The sequence below is a fragment of the Uranotaenia lowii genome, chromosome 2, assembly GCF_029784155.1.
Source record: "Uranotaenia lowii strain MFRU-FL chromosome 2, ASM2978415v1, whole genome shotgun sequence".
NCBI lineage: Eukaryota > Metazoa > Arthropoda > Insecta > Diptera > Culicidae > Uranotaenia > Uranotaenia lowii.
In genome coordinates this window covers 147306338-147320837 of record NC_073692.1, presented here as the reverse complement: position 1 = coordinate 147320837, position 14500 = coordinate 147306338, and the positions used below count along the sequence as shown (strand labels likewise).

The window sequence follows — 14500 nt, the reverse complement described above, 5'->3', positions numbered from 1 at the left end:
TTCGAAGTTTATAACTTCAACTTGACTCAATTCAAACATCATTTGTATACTTAACACGTTCGTCGCTACGCTCATTTTGGTAGTTTTACTAGCCGCGCCCAAAGAAATTCTCGGAGCGAAAAAGAAAAGAGGGAGAATTCCACCATTCGAAACGTGTGGCTAAACTGAGCGGCTAACTTGAGTAAGAGAGCGTCACACATTTTTGATGTGACGGGGCCTCCCAGGAAATACACCCGTCACACGAATATGGGCCCCATGACGACGAACGTGTTAAATGAACTTTTTATACATTTTAAAGAGGATTATTATTGCAATTTGAACCCTGTTGTTGTTGATAATCTAGAATGCATGCATCACAACTTCAAAATAATAAACTATAAACTATTTGTGACCTTTTGGTACTTTTACTCGATTTCAGTTCAATACCATACTCGTACAATCGTACATTAGTCCGATATATACCCAACCAAATTTGCTCAACATCTAAAAGCAGCTTCATTTATACAGAAATCTACTTTATCGTCATTTCTTCTTCAAAATTAACCTCTTTGCGCCGCTTACTGCGTGCCTGCTTCAAAATAGTGCAGTATTTTTCAATGGGTCTTAGTTCCGGTGCTTTGGAAGAATTTATGTTCTTGGATACAAAAGTGACTCTTTTGGCTTCACATCACTTCAGGGCATTCTTTAAAAAGTAGAATAAATAGAAATAAGTCTAAATGGTTCAGAAGACAACCTTACAGCTTATTTTAAACTTTCAACTGACCAAAGACTGCAAATCCAGCTACAGAGAGCTGTAGAAGTAATTTTTACAGTAAATCGAGTAATTGTTGTAAATCGACATCCTTATCGTACCATTTCGAATTTACTTGAATTTTACGAAGCCCCCAGCTATTAAGACGATTCCAGATTGGTATTAGTGATGAAAATTGGTACAGTAGTTTTGCAGATGCAGTCAAAACTGTGAACCGTGTTTTGCGCATTGTGTTTTTGATCCAGAAGTTTTATGAAATCACTTTCAAATGCATGTTATACGAATTGAATGCTGTTAAAATTTTATTAATGTCATATTTTATCAATAATCTGATGAAATATCATCAAAAATGCAAAAAAAAATGGAAAACAGTTTCAGTTGAAACTTTGTACGGAGCTGCTCAGTAGTTTCCTGAGCGAAGTATAGAAATTCTGCCTAAAAATGTATAGGTACACTTGCTTGTAGGTTCTAATTACTGATGAATAAATATTTGAACCCCTTCTCTTCTTTTGTTGATTCTCAGAACTGTGCAGTAACGTTTAATCACAAAAATCATAGTTGCAGTACGACTACAAGTTGATTTCGAGCGAAAGTATTGAGAATTTTCTGAAGATTTGCGCAAAATAAATTTGCCTCAATGCTTTTAGATTGTCTTTATAAAGTTCAAAATAGATTTAGAATTTGGCAGTAGGTAGGAATATGTCAAAGCTGGGCTTGAAATCGTTTTCAGCAGGAGTTCCATGATCATTTTAACGTAAATAAAAGTACATACGGCGAAAGTCATCGGGTTCAGTTAATCTGTATATATATGAAAAGTCAAACTGAGAAAAAAGTGATTATTTTTAAACAAAAGAAAAACTCAAATTCATAGTTTAGTTAGAAACGGCCCAAAACAATAAAGTAAAAGCTACAAAATCTCTCCAAAATTCAATTTTACTCAAAAGAAATCAGCAAAGTATTTGAAAATTTTTGAATTTTAATTATGCATTATACTTTAACTATTTACTGTTGAAAAACGTTCATGAAGTAGATCGCTTCTGCCCTCTCATACCTTTACAAGAAAATTGGTCGATTTTAAAAAGAAATATCGCTAGTCGAAGAAATTTCGAACATTTGAAAATTCTAATCAGTTCAATCTCATTTTATCTTAAACACATAATTTTGTATTTTGAAGTTGTCTTCTTGAATAAATCACCAATTCAACAACTAACCGAAGAAAAACTGTTGGTGCTGCAATAAAAAATGGTTCGCCTAAAACGTTAAAAACATGTGCTTTTGGCATATTCTTCAAACTCAACATCAAAATTTTCTCAGACAGTTATGATTGGAAAACGCGATTGGGATGCAGCTATAGAAAGTGAAGCTACTAGAAATAACATACATGTGTTTACCAAGGATATCGTCCAGATAAAATTCTTTGTTTACTTGCAATGTCTGCATTGTCGAATGTGAATTTCCTCGCTCGAATACAATACCTAATTTCCTTTTTCTTTATATTTAGTAGGTACGTGTAACCAGAGATCTTAATCTCTTTTAAAAAACTTAAACTACTCCATGATCTCAATATCGAAAATAAAGCACCCAGGCCAAGAGAAAAATATCCTGATCGCGAAAAATAAATACCACACGCTCGACCTTAACCCATTTGAGGATGAAAAATAAGCTAATTTATTAATTTTAATTGTTTTCTTTCCAGGTAGGCAAATACCGAAACCCGTTAAACACCCTTGAAACAACGCGAGTGAATGTTCTTGGTGGCTGCTGGTGAGCCCTACTTCTGAAGCAGCAATCACGAAATCTGACATTGGTGGAACCTCATCGAAAAAAACGTGAACCGGTTTCAAGCAATCATCATCCTAAAGGGCAGGTTAGTTACACTAGGCTGATTTTCGTCAGATCAGGACTGATGATTCCTTTTCGGAGAAAAAAAGGTCTTATTCTGATTAATAAGGTCTTTAACCATTCAAAAATGTTGCACCACAGAAAAATAACAATTGCATATAGATTTTACGAAAGTCATCAATTGGTAGTTTTCGTTGCCTAAAATTTGGCAATTCTCAGTGAACACGCTTAACCAAAACTTTTTCCCAGCCGGATGATGGCGCTCTCATCACGAATGGGCGTTTTGCATACCGAAAATATAATGAAACTGACCATAGGTTACTAAACACCATAAGCCAGTAACATTATTGCACACACGATGATTGAGACGCCTCTCGTTTTGACTGTTGTTTTCGGACCATTTTCCCTATGAATGGGTCGTTGAGAGTTTGAGCTCATAATAACAATGTTGCCGCCCTAGTGGCCGCAGCTCATAAAAGCATCACATCAATGTTCAACGCACGACGCGGTTTGTAATTGGAAAATTATGCTAACTATCATCGCCGATTTTTTGTGAACCAGGTGAAGTTGTTCGCGTGCTAATCACATGCCTTTTGGCCGGGGTCGAAGCGCTTCCCCCCAAAAAATAAATTTTGTTCCAACACATCTTGGACGCTCGAGAAATGTGAATGAATGAGCGAGCAACACCTTCCATTCAACAATTTCTCGACCGAGTCGGATTTCGAATGCGCCTCCAAAGGTGTGTTATTAATCTTGCCAAAACTGGAGAAAGATGGTTATCAAATGGTGCAAATCGTATCATTTGGGTGTTTTTTTTATTGCAGTAGTTGACCGGTCAGAGCGTAGCGATGAATTTCTGTTTTGATGTATGTGATTTGCATGCCTATTGCTGGTTAAGTTTCACCTTTATTTTTTATTTTTTTTGGGTGATCATTGTTTCATGCTCAATCGTAATTATTTTGATATTTCAATTTTGAAACATGTTGCCCAGTTAGGCAACAATTGAAGGTGAGCATCGTGTGGTTAAGTAAGTCGAAGCTTATCTCGATCTCACTCTGTTTTGAAAGCCTACAATATGTGTAAGCTTCAAATAATATAAAATAAAAAAAAACGGAGGTACAGAAAAAATAAAATTAAAAAAAACTTCTTAAAGAATTTTTTTAAATATCAACATTTTTTCTGTGGGGCAGCAACATAAGGAATACTGCCACCGAGATACTGGTCCATTTGGGTCATTTTTGATTTTATCAAACCCTATGGTCTAAAAAGCTTCGTTTTGGTTCACAACTTATCCATGATTTTTTGCAGAATTTTTAAGTAACTTTTACATGAGTAAATTTTAACTTTCAGGTTTGAATGAGAAAATTGAATATTTTGTACCGAAAAATCAACATCATTTTTGTTTCTTCTGTGGATCCGAATCTGTTAGTGGTTTCTGTGCTTGTTTATAATTTTTTTTAAAGGAAATTTTCCTTCGTATTTTTCGTATACTTTGTATCTTATTAGGCAAAAAGTTATTAGCTGTATTACAGGGGTGTGTCTTTTGTAATTTGAAAACAATAAATTCAATCGACATCACTGCTTGTGCCTCGCGTAGTATTGCATGAAAAGTAGTCATGCAATATATTGCTAGGCACCCAGCAGTGATGTCAATTGAGTTTATTGTTTTTCAATGTCAAAAGACATACCTACTCCTGTTAAACAGCTGATAACTATTTTGCCCAATAGATACGAAGTCTTCGACAATGTTGTCCAGCTAAAAATTTCCTTCAGAGAATTTATAAATTAGCACAGAAACCATTAGCACCCGCAGTTCACAGAAGAAACAAAAATCATGTCGATTTTTCAGTACAAAATATTAAATTTTCCCATACCAAACTAAAAGTTCAAATTTACTCATGTAAACGTTACTTAAAAATTCTGAAAAAAAATCATGGGTTTGAGAAATTAAAAATGACCTCAAATCAACTCAGTCTACTGGTCCATGCCCTGCGAGGCGACATATCCAATACTTCTTAGATACGTTTATCTCATATTTCTGTCCAAATATAGGATATCAATGAGATTGCATTTAAGAAGTTGGGGAAATAGGTCCGGGACAATTATAGCATGCAGAGTTCAGAATCTCTTTATTTTATTTTTTATCTTTTGGACCCATTTTCTCTCAAGGAGGGTATGTCAATAGTGAATATAATTGCCCGTCTTTTGTTTGTTTTGTTTTTTAGTATAAGTACGTCTGAGTTTAACAAAGTTAGTGTTTCAAATCAAATGTGAAAAAAACCTTAATGCTCAAAAGTCTCTATGTTGATAGGCCAAATGCTAACTTAGCCGCCGTTTTGCTTGTATGATGATAAAAATCATCACTCTATGGGTCGACGCACTGGCTGAGTTCACGTTTTCGACACTTCGCAGTTCCTGTTTTGATTCCTTATTTTGTTATTCTACACGCTGCGGAAACAAAGCAAACATTTTGGTCCTCATTAAATTTTCACTCACGCTTTTTTAGCAATAGTTCTCAGCTCAATTTTGCGATAAAAAAAAACTTTGAAAAGGAAATAAGTTGTTAAGAAATTATATGTTTTTAGAATCAACTAATGAAAAATCAATCATTTTATTTGTTAATCCAGCAGAAAACAGAATTATAGGAATAAATGGATTCAAACTTAAGAGTTTAACTATCCGACGTTAATTTTATTCCTCGGAAATATCGTATCGTAAAAATTTAGAATAGTTCATTCGTTTACCGGAGAATTTTCTTATATTGGATTCTTCTGTCCCTTAATAGTGTCGTCGTACAAGTATGTGCATTTGTTTACAGCTTCCGGTCAAAATTATGCAAGAAGCCTCCGAACGATTCGGCACATTCGGATTCTTTAGAAGCTTCCACATTTTGTTGTGAATTTTTTGTTTAAAGTAGAAGGGCTACCTAAGAATATTCAATACATAGTGAATTGGTACAGGAGAAATTGGTTTAAAAAAAACGAGCACACACACATAGGATCTCAGTAAAACTTCGTTTTACTTTCAAGAGATCTTGTTTTCTTAACTCTAAGCGTAGATCTATCGAAGTTATGATTGCTAATATCTTACAAATGCTAAAACCACCAGACCACAGAAAGTGTACTAAATAAATATGTTCACCATGACCGGAATTCGATCTCAAGAACTTTGGCGTAGATGACTTGAACTTTTACCACTGCGCTAAAGCCGCTCTGTTGGCAAAAGGGTTTTAAAATTTTTTTGAACATTTATATAAACAAACCTAATTCAGGAACTTTTAAAGAATTTGCAATTTTCTGTACATTTCCGAAGAGATTTCCATCAAGAAATCAAAAAATGTGAACTGTCACAACACACATAATCATAAATCGTTGTTAATTTGGAAATGACGGGGTCGTATGCTGTTTTAAAATAACATGAATCTCGTTATCTGTTTACAACATCGTTGTCCTCTCTTAGTTTTATGTAAAAAGTTTCTGTAGTTATTCTTGCGTTGGATTCTGCTACTCTTTCTAAAGTTTTGATGTTTTCAAAATCGAAAATATGACCAGTTTCTAAGATGTGTTGTGGTAAACCAGTGCTCATTTGTTTCGTTGATACATTTGTTTGATGTTGATTGATTCGTTTTTCTAAAAAATGGCTAGTTTCACCAACATATGATTTTTTACACTTTCCACATTTTATTTCGTAAACCACATTAATGTTTTTATTTTTTGGAATTTTATCTTTTGTTTTCGTGAAAATTACGTTTTTTATTTTTGTCTAATGGCTCGAAAGCAAATTTCCTTAGATATCTGGCCAGTTTTTCTCCTAAACCTGAACAGTAAGCGATGGTTGCAAAATACTTCATAATCTTATTCGTAACACTTGAACAATTATAAATTTGATGGGTTCTATTATTTTTAAATAATCGAATAAGGTGCTACGAAGTGCTCAACGCCAAATGAAGAGTTATGAAAAATATTTTGTCCATCCTATATAAGGAATTTTGTCAAAACGCTCGAGAGTCAGGTTTTTGAATCTTTTCGATCATACACAACTCTCTTTTTTATTTCATCATCTGAAATAACTTAAAAATGAATTATGAATTTAGATTTGGGTCAACTCATAAATGTTGCATGTTATTTGGTCAATTTGGCCCACGCTTCCCCACCATTTTTTCAAATCCAAAAAATATTGCTTTTTTTAAAAAACAGTACGAACTTGGGAAAAAACTTATTGAAAATTTAAAAAAATTGCCAAATGATACCTTAAAAATGTAGAAAAACATACAATTTTTAATTTTAATTTTATCTTTTATTATAAAGAAGTTAAAGAATAAAGAAAAAAAAGTGGCCAATGATTCCCCTCTCTCCCATGCTAAATCAGTTTGAAAAGTTTAAATGAGAATTTTAAATCATAAATTCAAATTGGAATAAAAATTCTATAGTGAAACTCAATTTTGCTCAATTTTTTTCAGTATTAATAAGGGTGTAGAGTATATAGATCAACAAAAATTACAATAATGAACGAAAAACTAACATTAATGTTGCATGATTCATACTCATACTTATGCTTTTAGAGTGAGCATTCTAGATTGTCTGGTTATATTATTTTATATTTCCTACAAAGCCCGAGGAAACTTGCAATTTAAAAGGGATTTCAAATGTTTTCTCCAATTTCATCACGTTTTTATATTTCTGCTAGTTTTATTTCAAAAACTTATAATTTCTGTTTTTTTTTAAATTTGACAAATCTAAGAAAAATTTCATCTATCCCCCGTAAAAGCCGTCACATTTTTTTAGTGAGTAGAAAATACTTCCTAGAACATAATGAAAATAAAATGAATAGAACATAATGCTTCATTTACACTGAGGTTTTTTTTTACGCGGTATTTTGTCCCGCGTAAAAAAAAAACCGCGTAAAAAAAAACCGCGTTAATTCGAAAATCCGCGCAAAAAAAAACCGCGTTAATTCGAAAATCCGCGTAAAAAAAAACCGCGTTAATTCGAAAATCCGTGTAAAAAAAAAACCCAAAATTCGAAAATCCACGTAAAAAATCCGTCTCAGGTTTCAGGTCTCATGTCTCCGGTCTCATGTCTCCGGTCTCATGTCTCATGTCTCAGGTCTCATGTCTCATGTCTCATGGCTCATGTCTCATGTCTCGTGTCTCAGATCTTGAGTCTCATATTTCAGGTCTCAAATCTCAGGTCTCATGTCTCAGGTCTCAGGTCTCAAGTCTCAGGTCACAGATCTCATGTATCACGTTCTTAGTCTCAGAGCTAAGATTTTCCCAACTACAAAAAGATTCAAAGTGTTTTCCTTTGAAAAAGTCTTAGAATATTTTCTCTGAAAAACCGCGTTAATTCGAAAATCCGCGTAAAAAAAACCGCGTTAATTCGAAAATCCGCGTAAAAAAAACCGCGTTAATTCGAAAATCCGCGTAAAAAAAGCCGCGTAAAAAAAACCGTGTAAAAAAAAACCGCGTAAAAAAAACCTCAGTGTACTGGAAACTCCTGAAATGTTATTAATAAATACGTAAGAGAAATGGGCTTTTTATATAGCTCAGTTAGCAAGTCAGTTGCTTCTTGAGCCGATGTCCGTGAAAAGAGAATTGAACACTGCTGACGTTTTTCGATAAAATATGAAAATTTAAAGTGGTTTAAAGTGGTAGGAAAGTATCTAACCTATGGATTTTTTTTTCGAATTTTCACCGAATTCTGCTTAGATTTGTTCGAATTTATTTTGAAAAAATCGAAATCAAATGATCTTTTCAAAATTTCAAGTTATTTAAAATACCGCATTTTACTATTGAACTCTGGCTTCTGAACTCTAAAATTAGAAATGTAATCATGAACGACGAGTTTTTGATTGAACATCTGATTTATGAATCTACTTTACTTCAAGTTTGGATTCATAATTCGAATGTTAGTTTTAATTTCTGACGCTTATCTTCGGAATAAGAAATCAAATTTCATGTTATTGCTGTGCTACTGATTGACATTCTATTTTTAATTTTTCTTTTAAAGTTCTTAAACCGATTCCGCTAAATAGTATTACTGAGCAACAATCTGAAATGTTATTTCCCTTCTCATATTAAAAATATTGCATAAAGATTTTTGTTGGACAACCTATTAAATTATTATTTCAAAATGCGCTTTTGAAGCCTGAGTTCTAGATATCAGATTCTGAATCCATTTATCTTAAATCTGGTATATTTTTCTGAATTCCTAGTCTGAATTTTCAGTACAACTGCAAAATGCATATTTTTATTGGGTTTTTCTATTTGAATTCCTATTTAAATTTTAAAAATTATTGTAAGGTGAAATTTTCTTTTAAATTCAGATTTATGAGATAAATTCTTGATGTTTGTAATCCCGCCACATCAAACGTGATTCCATAACTCAATAATTTATAATCTGAAATTTTGAAAATTAAAAAAAATCAAAAATGCGGTAACGGGTTTAGGCAAATAATGCATACAAAATGGTGGAAGCATGATTTCAGTTTTGTGTTTCAATTTTGTTAAATTCAGCTGAAAGATGAGAAAATATTTTCGAAAACAAATAATACCAGTAGGTACCTCTAGGTTATATCAAAAAATGAATGTTTTATTTTTGAATTAATGTTATGCTAGTTTTTTTTTTTAAATTTGTATCATTAACACAAACAAAGAAACTTTAATTTTCAAGAATTTTAATATTTTTTAAATATTTCATCAATCCAATGAAAAATAACAGTATTGTTTTTTTTTTTTTTTTTGATAATTCAAATGAAAACAGTTAAAAAAAAATGTCATAGTTGAATTTATTTAAAAATAACATTTGTTAAATTTTGCTTTTCACAAAATTAGTTGACCTAGAGGTGAATTAGAACTTCATGAATGAATTGCTGAATTCATTTCATCCTTTTTACGTTCTACTAAAATTTCATCATTATTTGTTCACCAAATTAATTAAATATGTTAGTCAGGCTTTCAAAACTAATCCACGATGTGATAATGATTTTCTTTTTTGAAATCGGCACTGCAGTCTATTTTCGAAATGATGATTATTTTATTTCATCCAACGTTCCGAGACTAGGTTGGTCTCATCCTCAGGGAAAAAATATAGTCATCTTTATGTGGCTTTTGTGAAGACTAATGTCTGGCACTGTTGTAGATTTTCCTGCTCAAACAATAATTAAAAATAACGATAAATTTAAAACTATCTCACAGAACTTTTCAACGGCGATTAGACTGAACAAACGTCTTTTTTTGAAAAAGGCGTTTGTTCAGTCTTTCAAAATCGCCGTTGAAAAGTTCTGTGAGATAGTTTTAAATTTTTTTCAGAATCAGATTCACATCAGAAAGTGCACCACGGTAGAAAACATAAAATCCTTTGATTAATTAACGCTCTAAAAGCAACGTATTCATACTTCAAAGTTTTAAAAGTTCATTTATTTTGAAAACATTTTTGCAGTGCACAATACACGTGAACTAAAAAACAGTTTATAATCGAGAAATTTTTCTACGACATGACATTTGTTCAAAAATCACAATTTCCGACTTACCTGGGAAAATCCCGTTTCTGAGTTTCTGAGAAAAAGTTTCGTCATGATAAAATGAATGAACTCTAGGATTTCATAGGTTCATAATATATGGGAAAAACTATTCGTAAATAATTTTCCCGTGTTTGATTCGAAATTCCAATTTTTTTTCCATTTCCCGGTTCAATTTACAATTCCCGGTTTTTCCGGTTTTCCAGGTTTTCACGGTTTACCCGGCTTTTTCGGTTCACTGGCCACCTTCAGGGGAATCGGATAGTAACTCATCTTGGATTTTTTATTCAAACAAAATGGAACTTTCAAAGTACCATTTTAGTAGCCAGATACTCAGCTGTTTTGACGCAACTGAGTATCATTGCACTCTCTTTAATCAATAGTAGTTATTAGATATGGATTTCATGCTTGTTATAGAAGCAAAGAGTCCAGATAAATAAGAAGGTGAAATGTGATTAGATCACTTACATTGAAGCGTTTCTACCAATTTTCCTGGATTAAGAGAATAATACAGTAAGTCTTTAAACTAAACATTGATAAATGTTCAAATCACTATAGTCAGTGACAAGTAACTGGCACAACAGCTTAAAACCCAAATACAGTGAACCAAACAAACGATCCAAACAAGTCATTAAATACATCCGCTCTTCAAATCATCCGCGCCGGGGAAGGATTGTTTCTCAATCGATCATTTTGTACCCTTACAAAACGGCTACACCTTCAAATCATATCTAGTTTGTTGTCTTAACTTAGTATGTATCTTAGTCTCTTGGTGCGTCATTTTTTATGGCGGCTATCCACACAAATCGTTAGCGATGTTTCGACACCTCTTGGTCTTTTGGAGGTAAGTTTTGTTCATCAAAACAAAACCTTCATTTTAACAGTAGCCCTCCTATGTCTGCCTTGATTGCATCGTTTAATCAGCTCCTAATTCTTTCAAGTAGCAGCACAAAATTGGATCTGGGGGACTGATAAAAAAATTTTATATTCCAAACAGCTTAAACTGGTTAAAATTTCGTAAGCTTGAGCCTTTTCAGAAGAAAATACATTCTAAATAAAATTGTTCCTTTCTAACGATTACAAGAATAGTGTTTTTTTCACATCATTTTTTTTGTCAGAGCAGCTATTATCAACTGTCACAACTCTCAAAGCAAACATCCAACATTGGAAAAAACAACACTAAAACTGCTCGCTCGGAGGTGTGGCAATGGGACTGCTCGCTTATGTTTCCACAGAAAATTAGTGACGTTTTTTTCTCACTCCCTTCGCAAATGTTTCGCACAACCCATCAGAGATAATTGCTAGGTTGGGACTGCTGATTCAGCGAGCTTCATTGACTGGGGCGCATAGGTCCTCGGAAATCCATTCGACGATCTTAGGGTTCGGTTGGTGAGAAACCACCTAAATAGTCTGGGGTTTGTTCTGTATAGGTACTATACTCGATTCTTACCAACTAAATCAGCTGCTGCTACACGGTAGATAATTATTCTGCCATCCAACCAAAGACCAGTAACGTGCTGCCCCTCCGAATTACGAAACTGGCCACAACTGTTGGATGTTTGTTGTTGTGGGATCAGCAAGATCTCAAAGATTCCGACATTGGCTTTAATGTGGGGCCACCTAACATAACAGCGACCAACCATGTTACACGCAGAGCGTTAGAATGTTTACAGAAGTTTTCCGTCCATCAATGCGAGTCGCTGGACGATGTTTGAAATTCTTCCATTTAGGCTATAGTTCCCACACTTTAGAAGCAACCAACGTCTCGTCCAACTTATGATTATACTTCGACAGATCGAATAATTAGGTGATGTTGCGAAAAATTGTCACTTCCTCTGACACGTTTCGGTTTATGATTATTTATGGCCGTTGATAGGCGGAAATGAGCGAAACCATGCTACTGGTGTTTAGCGCCAAAATGTCGGCGAATAGGACTCTAAAGCTGAAAATAAATTCCAAAGCTGAAAATAAATTCCAAAACCTATGAGCCTACGCACGCACTTTTAAAATGTGAGTTTGGAAGTTGGCGTTATAAACTTTTTCTCAATTCTCTAATTTATGGTCCAATCGGGTGCACAAGACTTTTTTTTCTTCAATTCTAACGAAGAATTACTTCAAACCGCAGCTCTATAGAGATCCAAATTTGAACCACAAAACTGTTTCTCTTTGAAAGATTCTTTTAGGATCAGGATAATAATGAAGGTAACTATCTGGATCTGGATCAACATTAGAATCAGAGTTAAAATCTGGATCAAGATCTACAGTCCTCCCACAATCATGGGTCACACGCAATTATTAGTCTGCGGCCATTTGAACTGCTTATATCTACTAAACTAAAAGAAAAAATTTCATACTACTATTTTTAGTTTATCGATAATATCATCAAAATGCATTAAAAATATTATGTGTGCACTTAATACCAGTAAAATTGCTGTTTGAATAGTTTTTGTCATACGTTAATAATTATCTGTTGAACTATCGCAAAAATTTCTAATGTTATAAGGTTGACATCTCAAACCGTTAAGCTACTTATCCGTGTATTTGGAAAATTCCAACAAAATAAACAGGTCTCATATAAGCAAAAAGGACGAGTTTACGTTTTCCAAAAAAAACTGAGCGAATAAAACGCGAAATTTCAAAATTATTTACAAAATAAAATTGACCCATAATTGTTACAACTTCTACCAAATTTAACACAATCATGGGTCACTTTTTTGCTAGCATAGCAAATCATTTCTTGGTTGCTATAGCTCTACCCAAATGCCCTTTAAATTTATACTATCAAAGAATGCCCCTGAATGTTTGCCAGAATCGCAAAGTTTCCATGTTGATATTCGGGTGTTGCCATGGACTTCTATGTGACTAATAATTGTGAGCAATTTGACTTCTATTTTTATTATAATTGTTACGTGCTACAATTTTGACCCATAATTGAGGTTTTGAAAAACGCTTATTGTTTTGGTAAATTATGATATTTAAAAAAAAAACTCAAAACAAAAACACATTTGAACTCAAAGAGGAAGCATTTTATGACTGAAATTCATGCAAAGCTTGGTATTTGGTCAACTTACACCCGAATAAACAAGCATTTTGTGGTGAAAAGAAACGTTAAGTGACTAATGATTGTGGGGGGACTGTAAATCTGAATCAGAATCATGATCTTGCGCTCTTTTCAACATCTGTAAATTCTCTCCTTATTTTTCTATCCATCTCTATCAATTTTCAATTCTAATATTCTTTCTCCAAGAATATACATTTTCACCGATATGCCGTAAATACATTTACAAAATCAATTACGGTGGTTAACTTATCTTAAAAATCAAAATCGGAATCGCATGATCAAGATGTAGATATAGATCGAGATCAGTAGTAGAATCAAAATCTAGAAGATTTCGAGATCAGAATCAGAAAAAGGATTGAATATTTCTAGATCAGAATGAGAATAAGGATCAGGATCAGAATTAAGATGAGAATAAAGATCAGGCTCAGTATTTGGACAATGATCAGTTATAGGATCGGAATCTATATGTATACATCAGAATCAAAATCAGGATTAGAAGGAGATATTGGATCAGAATTAGAAGCAGGATCAGGATTAGCAGATAAATCAGGATCATAGTTCGGATTGCGTAATGGCCAGGATCATAATCAGTATCTGGATCTGGATTCTGACCAGGATCGAGTTCATTAACTGAATCAGAAAAAGGATAAGTAAAGGATAAAATATAAATTAGATCGACACAATCGAAATAAGGATAAAGATTCGGACCTGAATCTAAATCAGGATCAAGATCAGAATCAGGATTAAGATCCATGTCGTTATTCTACGGTAAACATGTCTAATATACAACTTCTGTCACTTTTTAAACTAAAATTCCAAATGTAGATTGTAGGGAGGTTTTGATTGCTAGTTTTGTGTGACAAAATCTAAAAATCCAATGTTATGAAAATTGTCTGATTACAATTTTGTTGAAAACCGGGGAAGGAGTAATTGCCCCGGGCCCCCCAGCTCAGGAGCCCCCCGAAGAAACGAGTTATAACGGTTGTAATTGTACTGCTTTAATTTCTTGAAGTCTAGGAAAGGATTAACGCAAAATACATAAAAAGCAAAATATAACAGCTGAGGGGCCCTGTGAAATAATATTATGAATAGTTTCACTCTAACTTACATTATGGGGGCCCCCCTAGAGTTAGCAATGCAGAAATTTGTCTGCAAAAACAGAATATTTCAGTATTTATGAGGGCTTAGCAAATCAGGGTAATCAGGATTTTCAACACTTAATCTGGACACATCTTAGCAGAACCAGTGAGAAGAGAATTCTGAGAAAGTGAGGAAAACACTACATTTATTTTTTCTTAAACAAAACGTCAGCAGAGTTAAAGTCATTT

General features: G+C 33.5%; 2 protein-coding genes across 8 annotated transcripts in view; one reads left to right on the top strand and one right to left on the bottom strand.

Annotated features, from left to right (window-relative positions):
• LOC129746064 (alpha-galactosidase A-like) overlaps positions 1-14500 on the top strand; it is a 104393-nt gene that overhangs the window by 39681 nt on the left and 50212 nt on the right. Inside the window, exon 3 of one of the 7 annotated variants that reach the window (XM_055739495.1) lies at positions 2448-2618. The exons of the other annotated variants lie outside the window; for them this stretch is intronic. The gene's annotated coding sequence lies outside the window, so the exon portion shown is untranslated. The remainder of the gene's footprint in view (positions 1-2447; positions 2619-14500) is intronic. 7 annotated transcript variants of the gene reach the window in all.
• The window catches only part of LOC129741952 (6-phosphofructo-2-kinase/fructose-2,6-bisphosphatase-like), a 93431-nt gene that overhangs the window by 61640 nt on the left and 17291 nt on the right, over positions 1-14500 (bottom strand). The window lies entirely within an intron of this gene.